Here is a 13431-nt window from a genome sequence, read left to right as displayed (position 1 = left end):
TCACATGCTTGAGGTATTCGGCCAATCACAATGCTCTGGATAGCTGGCCAATCAGAGCACACCTCGCTTTTCCGACTGATGAGCTTTGTAAAAATCGATGCGTTTCAGAAAGGTGGGGCATAGAGGAGAAACAATAATATACAGTATGTGGAAAATAATGTGTTTTTTGAACCTTAAACTGCATAAACACATTTCATTACACCAAATACACAAAATAATGTTCTTTTTAGCAACATCATATGACCTCTTTAAAGTATTTTTAAATAGGAAATATACATGACTAAATCAAGACATGATTTATGTATATTTCCCTTTAAAAAAAGTTTTATTTGCAAATTTGAAAAAAATAAATAAATAAAGGATTAGAGTGTATACATTATACAAACATTTACAGTATTTATTTATGTATTTATTCCAACTTATCACATGAAGAAGCTATAATATAAAGTTTATATATTTGTATTATTGTATAGATAGATAGATAGATAGAAAGATAGATTAATAGATATTTTTTTCATGATTGGTAATTAAAATACCACAGACTTCTACCGAATTCAAATCAGTTTCTCTTAATTCAGTAAATAATTGTGAATACAACTTAAAGAGAACAACTTACGATTATTGTCATAATCGTGCAGCTCTACTGTGAGCGTGTGTGTGTGTGTGTGTGTGTGTGTGTGTGTGAGCATCAGGCAGGACTCTGATCCAGTTTGGTTAGTCTAATCCACATCTCTTCTGCTGATTGCTTTAGACTTGTACTGTAGACATAGATTTGGTTTTAGCAATACTCAGCGCTTTACACAAGATTACAGACTCTCCCGGCCGCATATGTTTCCTCTCTGTGTAAAGCAGTCACTTATACAGTGTCAACCCCACAAGTCTCTGTTATTTCCACCTGTTATTGCCACTTACATTTGTTATGTCTGGATTGAGACAGTTTAAAAACAGGCCAATAAATGTTGTCTCTGCATTTAATGCCAGTCCACTCTGGATCTTGTTAGTGTTGCACTTAAAAGAAACTTTTGTTGAAAGTCACAGAGAAACGAAATGTTCAGAACACATAAACAAGAGCACTTACAGGGTGTCTGGCTGTCCTAAAAAGCTTTGTGGCAATACTTGTGTGACATACTCCAAATTTCAATTTCTTTCATCAGTTTCATGCATGCAATGCTTTTATGAGCTCATATTAAAGAAATTGTTTTGATGTGCATAGACACATTATATGTTAAACTACAAATCAAGTCATTCTAAAAGCGGTCTTGAATAAGACCTTTGTTTGGTGCTGCACACGGCTGATTGTTGATTAGGGAGTTCTTGTTTTCAGAGCATTAACTCTGACCCAGAGGCAGTGCTTAGAGTGGCCCCATGGGGGTGCCATGAGGCTCTGGAGCAGAAAGGATGACTGCACATCAGCGGTGAAGGTTATCATGGGAAATTAAAAAGCCAAGGTTGTCTGTGGGCTAATTCCAAATGCCATTTTGGTCCCTTTTAGGGGGTGCTACTCATAGGGTTGTTCCAGACGAAGAATCCCTTCATCAACTGTTCATCAAGGCCATTAGCTAAGTATGCTTAAAAGACAATTGCATCTGCATTGCTATCAAGATCATGTCAGTTTCGAAATACATTGATGGCTTTGTATAGGGTGTACTAAATGCACACAGATACAGGCTTCATGTGATCCCTATTACAGTATAGGTGAAAAACAGTATATGAAAGAGTAGAATGTTGAATTCATACAAGGTTCTTTATTGCCATCTATGGTTCCATTCTTTTGGGAACCCAAAATGGTTTTTCTATGACATTACTGTGAAAACCCCCTTTATTTCTTGGAGTATTCATAAAACAGCTGGCAAAAAGTACCCGGATGATCTACTTCCAGCAAGTGTGCAACTGACATTGTAAGTCACATGATAATGAGAACGTTATGAATGTAGTGCATCTACACATTCATAACATACTATTTAAAGGTCATGAAGTAAGTACTTATTCAAAACACATACCTACTCAGAAAGTATGAGATTTTGGGAGCATACTGCTCCAGGGGTTTGACTAGGCCCTGGCTACTGGGCTATAGTCCTGAGCTTTCTGTTAAATGAACTAAATGGACATGAATGACACTAAAGAAAACAGTCTTTCTTGAGGAGAGAGAAGTTTATTGACCCTGTGGGTGACTTTCAAATCATTCTAACTACCAACAGAAAAGAGATAAATATAGGGGGTAAAAAGAAGGCATTAACTACTGTTTATAAATGTGTATTATGACCCGATGAACTCTGTTTGAGCTCTCAACGGATCATTGAAGATTACATTGGCACCTCTTCAGCAAGTGAAGAAATTCACTGATTATAACTGGTTTGTTTTTAATTGCTTGCAGTGTATATGTGTCGGCCTTCATTCTGCTCACTCTCAATGTGTAAAGAAGGAATTTTCACAATAGTCCAAATGACTCCAGCAACACAACATGCTTTGGTAAGACAACAGTGTCCTTGTTGCACATTACATGTACTTAAAACAGTAAATTGTGCATTATTACAAGCATCAACCCCTAAACCAAACCTTGACCCTATAATAAGTACATGTTGTTAATCAATATTATACTGTTACAAGGAGAACTTAAAGTAATAGTTTCCTTAAGGTATTTATTTTATACAGTTAGTTCCAGTACTCAAATCTGATTGGATGAGCAGAATGATACAGTCCAACAGCAATGAAACATTTCACTGTTTATGTCAGTCTGCTTGTCTTGTTTGTGGCTTCTGGTTCAATCATTTTGGACAGTGAAAAGCTTAGCACAAGGCATTGTAGGAAACATTATTTCATGCATTGTATACCAGATATTTTGGCAAATATAATACATTATACTGTATGTATTTACAAAATTTCCATAGTGTGCACAGTGCACATTACATACTGTAGATATAATAGTACCAACAATAGTAAAAGAAGTAGTTAATTTGATTTAAGCACAGTATGTTGTTCAGTGCGTTTTGCTGACTTTAGAGCTGCTAAAGTCAGACTGATAAATACATCACATGACCATCCACAATCATCAATAATGTCTGTTGGTTGAGCAGAAACTTGACCTGTCCGGTCATGCTGAGGTTGACTGGAGATGATGAAGATGGTCCTGATGCTCTTGCAGGTGTGTGTCGTGTTTACTCCACACTGAGCAGCAGCCTCCTGAAGCCCGACTGTATTTGCACAGCACTCTGGCAGTGTTTACTCAGGACTGTAGGGCTGTAAACAGCTCAGCGAGAGAGAGAGAGAGAGGGAGAGAGAGAGAGAGAGAGAGAATGATAGCTGCACACTCTCTCCTTTAGCTCCTCTTCTTCTGTGAAATCTAGTACTAGTAAAAAATACTGATTTTAAGTGAAACGATTTAGTTGGTGTTGTTTTGTGACCACCTATTTGCTCAAATTCCATATAGAAACCACCAAACAAAGCATCAATGATAACCCTCGTCACATTTTTCTTATTTCCAAAAAAGATTTTAAAAATGTAAATGTTATCCAATGGTCAGCTTGTATTGTTGAGCTGGACTGCTCTCGCTATTAGCAGCAGGGAGTGTATGTGTGTGTTTGGATGTGTGTGAGCAACTCTTGCTGAGACAGTACAGCGAAGGAACCTGAGAGAAGGTCAGCAGGCCTCTGAGACAGAGCACCTGACATTAATCTCCACACAACATCCTCCAATACACTGTGTCTGTGTGCACCTGCACTGGAGTCGAGTGAAGTTTGTGATGACTAGAGTGACAGTGGCTGTTAGCAATGCAGTAAAAATGCAGTAAAAATAAACTTAATTCAAATGAACAGCAAAGCAAAGCAGTGACTACAGATGGGTGTACAGACACTGGAGCTCATGTGATCTGCCTCCTGTTATACCAGCCACTTGTAAGTGAGATTTCAAGCAATAATATTTAGAAAAATCATGTTCATTTGCCAAATTCCCAATGAAGTACTACACTATCCACTGCACTGGCAAAACATCCACCATGCTACAATGAAATTTTACCTATACATACAGTATATACACTTTTCTTGTTTGCAGTGTGTCACGCAATGAGGTCATTTATGTAGACTTTTTGTCTTGTTTTTCCAATTTTTATATACCTTTTATTTCAAATCAAAGAAACAGTAAAAAGCTAGTTAAAGAAAAGTGATGGTTTGTTTGGTTTATGGCTTAAAACTCTTAAAGGGGTCATGAACTGCAAAACAACAATAACAACAACATAAAACGCTTAATTTAGAAGTAATAAGTTATTTTCTGTCCTGTTTTTGACCCCCCTCATCAGAACGCTCTGTTTGAATAGACTTGACGGATTGTAGACTTGAAAGTATACGCCCACTGCTATGATTGGTTAATAGTAGTTGTGTTTGTTTGACAACATAGATGGACACTGATGTGATTTAGGTTAAAGGGATAGTTCACCCAGAAATGAAAATTCTGTCATTAATTACTCACCCTCATGTCATTCTATACCCATAAGACCTCAGTTCATCTTCGGAACACAAATTAGATATTTTTGATGAATTCTGAGAGCTCTCTGACCCTCCCATAGACAGCAATGTAACTACCACGATCAAGGTCCAGAAACGTAGCAAGGAGATCGGTAAAATAATCCATGTGACATCAGGAGTTCAACCGTAATTTTACGAAGCTACGAGAATACTTTTTGTAAATTTATTTTTACTTTTTACTTGTACGTAAAATTACAGTTGAATCCCTGATGTCACATGGATTATTTTACCGATCTCCTTGCTACGTCTCTGGACCTTGATCGTGGTAGTTACATTGCTGTCTATGGGAGGGTCAGCGAGCTCTCAGAATTCATCAAAAATATCTTAATTTGTGTTCCGAAGATGAACAGAGGTTGGAACAACATGAGGGTGAGTAATTAATGACAGAATTTAAATTTTTGGGTGAACTAACCCTAAAAACGCATAAATACTCAGTACATATCAAACAATCTGTAAGAAGAGACAAAGCAATAGTGATCAATAATGCAATAAAGCAATAATGATCCAATATAGTTGGCACAGCATCGTATTTTAGATTCAAAAAGCGGTAAAATTAAGTAAACAAAGGACCGAGTTCTTACTGATGTGATCTGGCACTTCGTAAAGTTCGTAAAATAAAGTTTATCATTTGGTTTCTGCATAGACCTGCATTAGACGCTCTCGTTATTTACACTTCGTGCATGAATCGGTGGGCGGGGCTAAACAGGCAGTGATGTAGAAGCAGGCGTTGATCTCCTTCTGTGGAGGCGGTGCTTATCCACACTATTACATCATAGAGTGGCACATTCCACAAGCTGTGGCTTTGGCAGACTGGCTTCAATATAAGCTGTTTTTAGACTAACGAGAAAGTCTTGAGTTATGAAACTTACAAGATGTTTTTATAGCATAATGACCTCTTATATGTCAAAAGATTAAGGGAATTTTTAATTTCTCAGTTCATGACCCCTTTAAATGCTAACATATTTTTCTGAAATAAATAAATAGAAAACATACTTCTAGAACTAAGGAAGCTGAAAAAGTCTCTGGAAAAGGGTTTGTACTCCGAATGCTCTGTATTCTACTAGCAAACAATGGTATAAATATGATTTTATAGCTATGGGTGTTTTTGCTTGTTTGTTTGTTTGCATGAAGGTTTTTCAAGAAATAGAACATGGTGAAAAGAAATTCATGTTTGGGTGAACTGTATCTTTAACAGTAAAACCCATAATGCTGTTGACAAATCTAGCAAGTAGAGCACTGGTAAACTACTATACTATAATGACATTTTTGTTGTACATATATAAAACGTTTAAACGATAACATATTTTTCTAAAATGAATAAATGAAAAACATGCTTCTACAACCAAGGCGGCTGAAAAATTCTCTGTTCATGTATTTCTTTGACAGTAAAACCTCCATACTTACACCTACATTTAAGGGTGATCTGCATTGTACATATTTAAAAAAAAAGCACAGAACTGGTTGATCATTCCACGGCATACCCTTCTATGTATAATGACTGATGATGCCATTGTTGTCATGGTTACAGCAGCTAAATGTCGCCACACAAGGGCCTTTTAACATGCACACAGAGGCCTAATCACATCGGAGGAGTTCTGGAATTCATCCAAGCTATTATTCCTTCTATCCCTATGAATTCCATATCTTCAGTCGGCGCTCACAGAATCACTGCGAGCGATTGTGCCACGTACCACATCTGCTCAGTGAGAGCACTTAGATCTGCTCAATAGCTCATTGTGAGATGCTTCACCAATCCTTATGCTTGTTTCTCCTCCCCCTTTCCTTAAATATCTCTCTTTCTCGCTCTCTCTCTCTTGAAATTTCATGTTGGTGTTAGTCCAATTTGCCCTCTTGTTCTGTCCAGGGTCAGAAATTAACCAGGGCCCCGGGTCAAAAATGTCACCGAAAGTGACACAATCATCCCGAACATTTAAAAAATTGAGAGAATGGATGATGATTGGTCAAATCCACATTGTTATATTCCACTATACAGTAACAGCTTTGACCTGTTCACCTATATTTATTTAGTGCAGTGACTGTAGTGACCCGCAGCTGTCAAATAACTGCTGTCTTGTTGAAAGTTGAACTAGAATGAAGTGCATTTTGATGGGGAAAAACTCCAACACTTGAAACAACAATTAGGGCAACATATTCTGTGGGCTGTATAATCTACACAAACAAAAGGACTGTAATTATTTTAATTTGAACATGTTTCATGTATCAGCAGCTGCATTTGTCAAAGTATTTCACATAAATGGATGACATTCTGTGTGGTTTTGGGTTGTACAGTAGTAACTGGGCCAAATGCAGACCATGTGATTTTATTTTTCATTGTAAAAATTACTGTGAAATGTTAAAGTAAATGACTAAGTTGTTGCCAAAAGTTTCCAAAACAAATAAAACAACAAAAAACCAAGCCCTGACACACAGAAGTGTCTGTGGCTCTAAAAACTACATAAAACCTTTTATATGATTACAAACAGTATATCCTCATAAAGAAAAAAGAAGCAACTGAACAGTCCAGGGTGCAAATATTGCCTATTCATGAAAACGTTCTGGGACACCCATCACTCTCCTCTGTCTGTGATAAATGATCTGTCATATTCTCTGTCTCGGTGTCTCTGTCTTATCCGTCTTTCTCTAAGTAGATTATTGGAGCGGCAGATGGGGTTACTGCCCAACTGAGACACACAGGTGGCTCATTCAGAGCTCTAATGAGTGAGAGTTGGGTGAGGACACACACACACACACACCCACGCCACACAGGAAGTTGCGTGCAACAGCAGCCTCACACACAAACCGCAGAATGAGCGATGTCCCTGCAGTGTGTGTTGGGTTTGGAGGGGTGAAGAGGAGAGCGCTGTGTTTCCATAAAACTGCTGCTCAGTGTGAAGTGTAAAATAGGGTCAGCTGTTGCCAAACCCAGAGCGCCGCCTGCCAAATTCACTAAACACGTCCAAACCACTTGTCTTCTGCAGATCCCGAGTAACAATCACAAAGTCTCTGACAGAGCTGCTGATACTGTAAATCCATATTGTGGACTATCTCGGATCAATAAATCACACATTTTTTATTTGTTTGTTTTTGATTACTTTTTAGTAATATGTTCAGAAGTGGTTCCAAATTCAAATGTTTTGGAGTACCACCTGGTAGTTTTGACTCCTGGCATGAAATAATAGTAAGAAAAAAATATTTTTTTTTTTGCTTGTGTGTTTTTTTGTTGAGTATCATATTTGATACGTTATGGCTCATACGGTATGATATCATGAATTAAGGTTAAGGGCAAAAAAAACTCAGTTTTATTCAGATTTATTCTGATATATACAGTAAATGGGCAAAAAGTCAAATGAAATCCTCAAAACTTCAATGTTAATCAGTCTTAATAACAGTGTAGCAGACTACTTACATAAAATGCATTTATGTATCAGTTTTCACTCTATATCTCCCAGTAATGTCTTAGTAAGATGGCATTTAAACGATTAGTTTATGATCAAACTCTGTAGTTTTTATTGTGGGGGCAAAACATATAATGCATGAGGGATGGACAAACAGACTTTCCTCAAAGGTCTGATGTATCACATTTAATATTTAAAAATGTAATTATTTGTAATTTGTATCTTGTTTGCTTGACAACTCACTTGTTATTTTCTAGCTCTTGTGCTGTGAAGTTCTGTTAATTATATAATTTAAGTAGGCTATATTATTTCTGTCAGTAAAGGTAGTCTGAAATATATGAAAAAAGTGTTTAAATATCAACACATGTCGAACAAACAAGAGACATTTATTCCATATAAATAATGGGAAGAATCCAATATTCTGTTCATAGTTTGAAAATTTTACATGCTTTTTTTTTTCTTCCCATACTGAGAGCTCCTTGATTCACAAACATTTTAAGAGTGTCATTTTGAATGTTTTTAGCACACACACATTAGCCAGGGTTGAGAGGAGGATTGGAGCAGCTGTGGAGGTCTCCTCTCTGATTTACTGTGTACTTCTGAAGGACTTAATGACTACAGTGGCAGACAGCTCTTAACCCTTTGAGACTCTGAGGATAATGTAATGTGATCCGCCGTCCCCTTTTGGGCAGCTCTCACACACATGCACATTTGTTAAATTGAGCCCTGACTTGCACCACCTGTATGCTGTCTCAGGGCAGCGGAGGGAGAGATGAGGGCGACCGTAATGCCCTCTCACATTTCTAAAATGTACACTGCCACCAACTGGCCACTGCTACAACTGCACATCGTCACATTTACACTTAAAGGAACACTCCGCTATTTTTGAAAATAGGCTCATTTTCCAACTCCCCTAGAGTTAAACAGTTGAGTTTTACCGTTTTCGAATCCATTCAGCCGATCTTCGGGTCTGGCGGTAGCACTTTTAGCTGTAGCTTAGCATAGATCATTGAATCTGATTAGACCGTTAGCATCTCGCTCAAAAATGACCAAAGAGTTTCTATATTTTTCCTATTTAAAACTTGACTCTTCTGTTGTTACATCGTGTACTAAGAAAATGAAAAGTTGCGATTTTCTAGGCTGATATGGCTAGAAACTATACTCTCATTCCGGCGTAATAATCAAGGAACTTTGCTGCCGTACCATGGGTGCAGCAGGCGCAATGATATTACGCATCTAAAAAGTAGTCACATTACCTAAAATGAGTAAACTAGATCATGTTTAATAGTTTTCATAATGTAATCTGTAATCAGTAAACCTACCTAGCTCTGTATACACTACTATTCAAAGGTTTGGGGTCAGTAAGATTTTTTTGAGTCTCTGAATCCAATTGTCACCTCAAATGAATTTATAATCCAGTCCTCACATACTTTTTCCAACAAAGATATTTACTCTTGGATTATTTTGGTTAAACTTTTTCGATAATCCACTTTAGACATTCAACTAACTATAAGTAACTTTGCAACTACATGTCAACTAACTTTTAGTTTTTGGTTTAGGGTTAGGGTTAGTAGCCTAAGTTGAATAAGTTACTTATAGTCAGTAGACTATCTGTTGGGGAGCATCAAAATAAGTGTTAGTAGACAATAGTAAGTAGTAAGCAGATGATCTACAAATACTCAAATGACTGCTAGCTGACATGTAGTTGCAAAGTTACTTATAATAAGAAGAATGTATTGGACTATTGAAAAACAAAGTGTTATCAACGTTTTTTATTCTCAAAAGATTAACGCTGTAATTCCCCATGAAATTAGAACTCAATAGTAATAAAAATTATTTCAGTTGTCTAATATATCTATTTGAAATGTATACAGAATTCAATATACATGGTTGAATGGCAAGCCTCTTGTTGGCACTCCAGAACCTCAATGTAAAGGGAAACGTGATGAAAGGCGGCTGATGTCTTTCAGAGCTGACTGCATCTCAAAGGGCTTAACTCCTCAGCAGTGACCAATCAGAGAAGGTTATCTGCTCCTCACCCTGAGCTGAGCGTGTTATTCTTTCTCAAGGGTCACGGGTCACACTTTCTGTTTGCACCTTCACGATGCTCATATCCTCTCGCTGCCTCTGTCTCTCATTCTCTCGATCTTCTCTTTCCATGCACAGCTGCACAAACAGGAAGGGACTGAGTCAAACAATCAGCTCAGGGATTAAAAGTGCCCTTATTAACCTTTGCCCTTTCATGCGGCTATTTCCAATCGAAGCTTGCAGATGTTCTGTTACACAATGTTTACGTGAAATAGAAAATGCAACCAAATTGTCACACAGTGGCTCTAAACTGGTTTTCTAAATTGTACATGGGATATCAGGTGGCAACCCAACACACACTGTTTATCATATAAAAGTAAATGAATATTGAAACATTAAAATGGAAATATTAAACTCAATATTTACAGCACAAAGCACATTGTGACAAAAACCCTGATTATTCTCATTGCATATGATTTGACAATACATTTTGTTTTGTGCAGAAATATTGATATAATCACTCTACCAAGAAAAAAAGCTTCATATTTCAGCTTGTAGCTTGTTCCATTGGCCTCCACTGTAAGTGCATTACTTTAAACATGATTTTTATTAATTTTCACAAACTGAAGGACAAGTCCGCATTATTTTCAGTAGCAACATGAATCACGTCACAGATGCTTTTATGACAATTCAATTTTCAAAGTTCCTTTAACTCAAAACTAGGAGTCGGTGGATTTTGTCCCCTGACTGGGCCCCTACTTGAATGCAATCAAAGACAGCTGGAATCATCTGTTAAATGGCTTTTATTGGAAAGATGATGGATCCCCAGAGCACATAAATTAGAATTACACTGGCTCTGGGAGAATGAAGCATATTCTGGTTCAGGCACATGCCAAACCATTGTGCCCAGCTGCCAGAAGGAAAGCTTGCCAAACCTTCAAGAGACAGACAGCCATAAAGAGTGATATGAGAGCAGAATCAGCCATGGCGCTTTCTGAACAAGCGTACACTCTATTGACAAAAAGCTCATACCTCTCCATCTCCAACTGGATGGAGCCCTACATTTACCTGAATACCTGAAATCCACATTAATCTCAGGGGTAAATGACATGAATTATAAAGGCCGGGACACACCAAAGCTGACGGTCGGCGACGGTCGGGCTAGTTTGTTTGGTGTGTTCCACTCGTCAGCTCTCATCAGGCTCACGTCGGAGGCAGTTTGTTGCAACATGTTGAATCGGCATCGGGACCGTCGGCATGAGTGAGAGCTCTGATTGGATGTTCAGTTTAGCAAACGAGTCAGTGCCCGAGAATTAAAGCGAAAGTGATGAAAACAAGTACGTAAATGAAGGCGGTACAGACAGAAGGCTGTTTAAATGTTACGTGATCTTTCCCAATCATTCTAATACATGAATGTTTTCATAACAACATGAGCCGCTTAAATTGATTAAAGTTATCAACGTTACTGATATTCAAAATGGTAAGCAAGCGCTGCTTTGTTTACGTTTCGTATATCTGCGTTTATCTCGTATATCTTTGTTTCGGTTTCTCCTTTTGAATGACAAATATATACTATTGATAGCTGCTGATATAGACAGTTAATTCCTCTCACGCATGCGCAGAAAGCACGTGTTAGTTTGCCGTTGGCTGTAGTCTGTGCGGTGTGTTCGAGCGCAGCTTTTTGGTCCGACGCTTTGGACCTTCATCACTTTCGCTTTAATTCTCGGGCACTGGTTCGCTAAACTGAACATCCAATCAGAGCTCTCACTCAAGCCGACGGTCCCGACGGCGATTCAACATGTTGAATCGGGCAAACTGCCGCCGACGTGAGCCCGACGAGAGCCGACGAGTGGAACACACCAAACAAACTAGCCCGACCGTCGCTTGCCGTCGGCCCGACGTTGGCCAATGGCCGACTGTCGGCTTTGTGTGTCCCGGCTTTAAAGGACCACAGTATTTAAAAGAATAGTTCACTCAAAAAGGAGAATTCTGTCAGTATTTATTCACCCTCATATATCCAAACCCATGTTTTGTTTCTGTCGAACACAGTTTAGCATCTTTTTTCCATACAATAAAAGCAAAACCAAAAAGGAAAAAAACACAATTTTGGAGCTTGTCCCATTACAAAGAGCATAAACATTCAGCAAAACATCTTTGTTTTTATTGCAAGGAAAAAACAAAGTAAAATGTTTCATGTCATGAGGGTAAATGATAACAAAATTATTATTTTTGAGTGAACTATCCCTTTAAGGGTCTATAAAGAAATGTAGGCCTAACAGAATACAAAACAAACACTGTTTTCTTATTCACCCCACTTCACTCGCACACATTAATTTTACTTCATGGCACTCGTTCAGGAACACTGGCCATGCATTTGTCAGCAATTTCCTTTGGGTGTCCATCAGAGCTCTGATCCTGGTCTCCATCTCCACGGTGGATAAAATTGCCCACAGTGTGACTAGCCTGCCGTATTTATCATCAGTTGTGTAAATCAATCGTTTTTTACCACCTCTGTGTGTGGGAACGCAGTAAATGTCGTCACAGAGAGAAACACATCCGGTGCGGCCGGGTGGAATATATAGTGCCTCGTTTGGATTGTGGGAAGGATCTTGGACACCCGACTCCAGCAGAGACCTTGAGAAGGGGGTAATGAAGAAAGTATCTTTGTTTTCTCTTGTCTGCCTCCTCACCTCTATTTTCTCTATAATGCAACTCATTTAACTTTTACCATATTTACTCAAGGGTCTCAAGGGTTGATTTTTTTAACTAAACTAACAGATTTCAACTTTTTGTTATAAAAAGTTGTCATAAAACTTTCTTGGAAGCATTTACCATTCCTTCATTTATTATTTGTGCTTTTTAGTTTGATTTTTTTTACATATATTTTATTGTTTTACTCTTGTTCTAGAACCAGAAATGTACACAGAAATATTACTATATTTCAGAAAAAAATATTATATAATCAAATAGGGAAATAAACCATTTCAATATTTATTGTGTAAAATCATTATTACATTTTTACATTAATTATGAACCTCATTTGTGGCATAATTTCTATCACAAGCATAAGGGATTTAGTGAAAACTATTGTATCAGTGAAGAGCATGCCTGAGATTAAAAATGAGACAGTTGATACATGAAAACAAAGAACAACATTGAAATTAATTGTCACTTGTGAACAGAATATTTTTTATTTTGTGTCACTTTCAATTGAGATCTAATTTTGTAAAATTATGCAAGTATGAAAGTTAGTGCTTTCAAATCGATTAATTGCGATTAATCACATCCAAATGAAAAGTGTGTGTTTACACAGTATATGTGTGTACTGTGAAATATTATATATATAGAAATCATACATAAATATGATTTATTTTTTATATAAATGCGTGTAAATATTTCTTAAAGATATACATGTATATGTGCGTATTATACGTTCAAATAGACAGTACACACACATATTGTGTAAACGCAAACTTTTAATCGATTTGAGA

This window comes from Sinocyclocheilus anshuiensis, unplaced genomic scaffold (assembly GCF_001515605.1).
Source record: "Sinocyclocheilus anshuiensis isolate Anshui unplaced genomic scaffold, SAMN03320099.WGS_v1.1 scaffold178, whole genome shotgun sequence".
NCBI classification, from domain to species: domain Eukaryota; kingdom Metazoa; phylum Chordata; class Actinopteri; order Cypriniformes; family Cyprinidae; genus Sinocyclocheilus; species Sinocyclocheilus anshuiensis.
Note: the sequence above shows the minus strand (reverse complement) of the source record.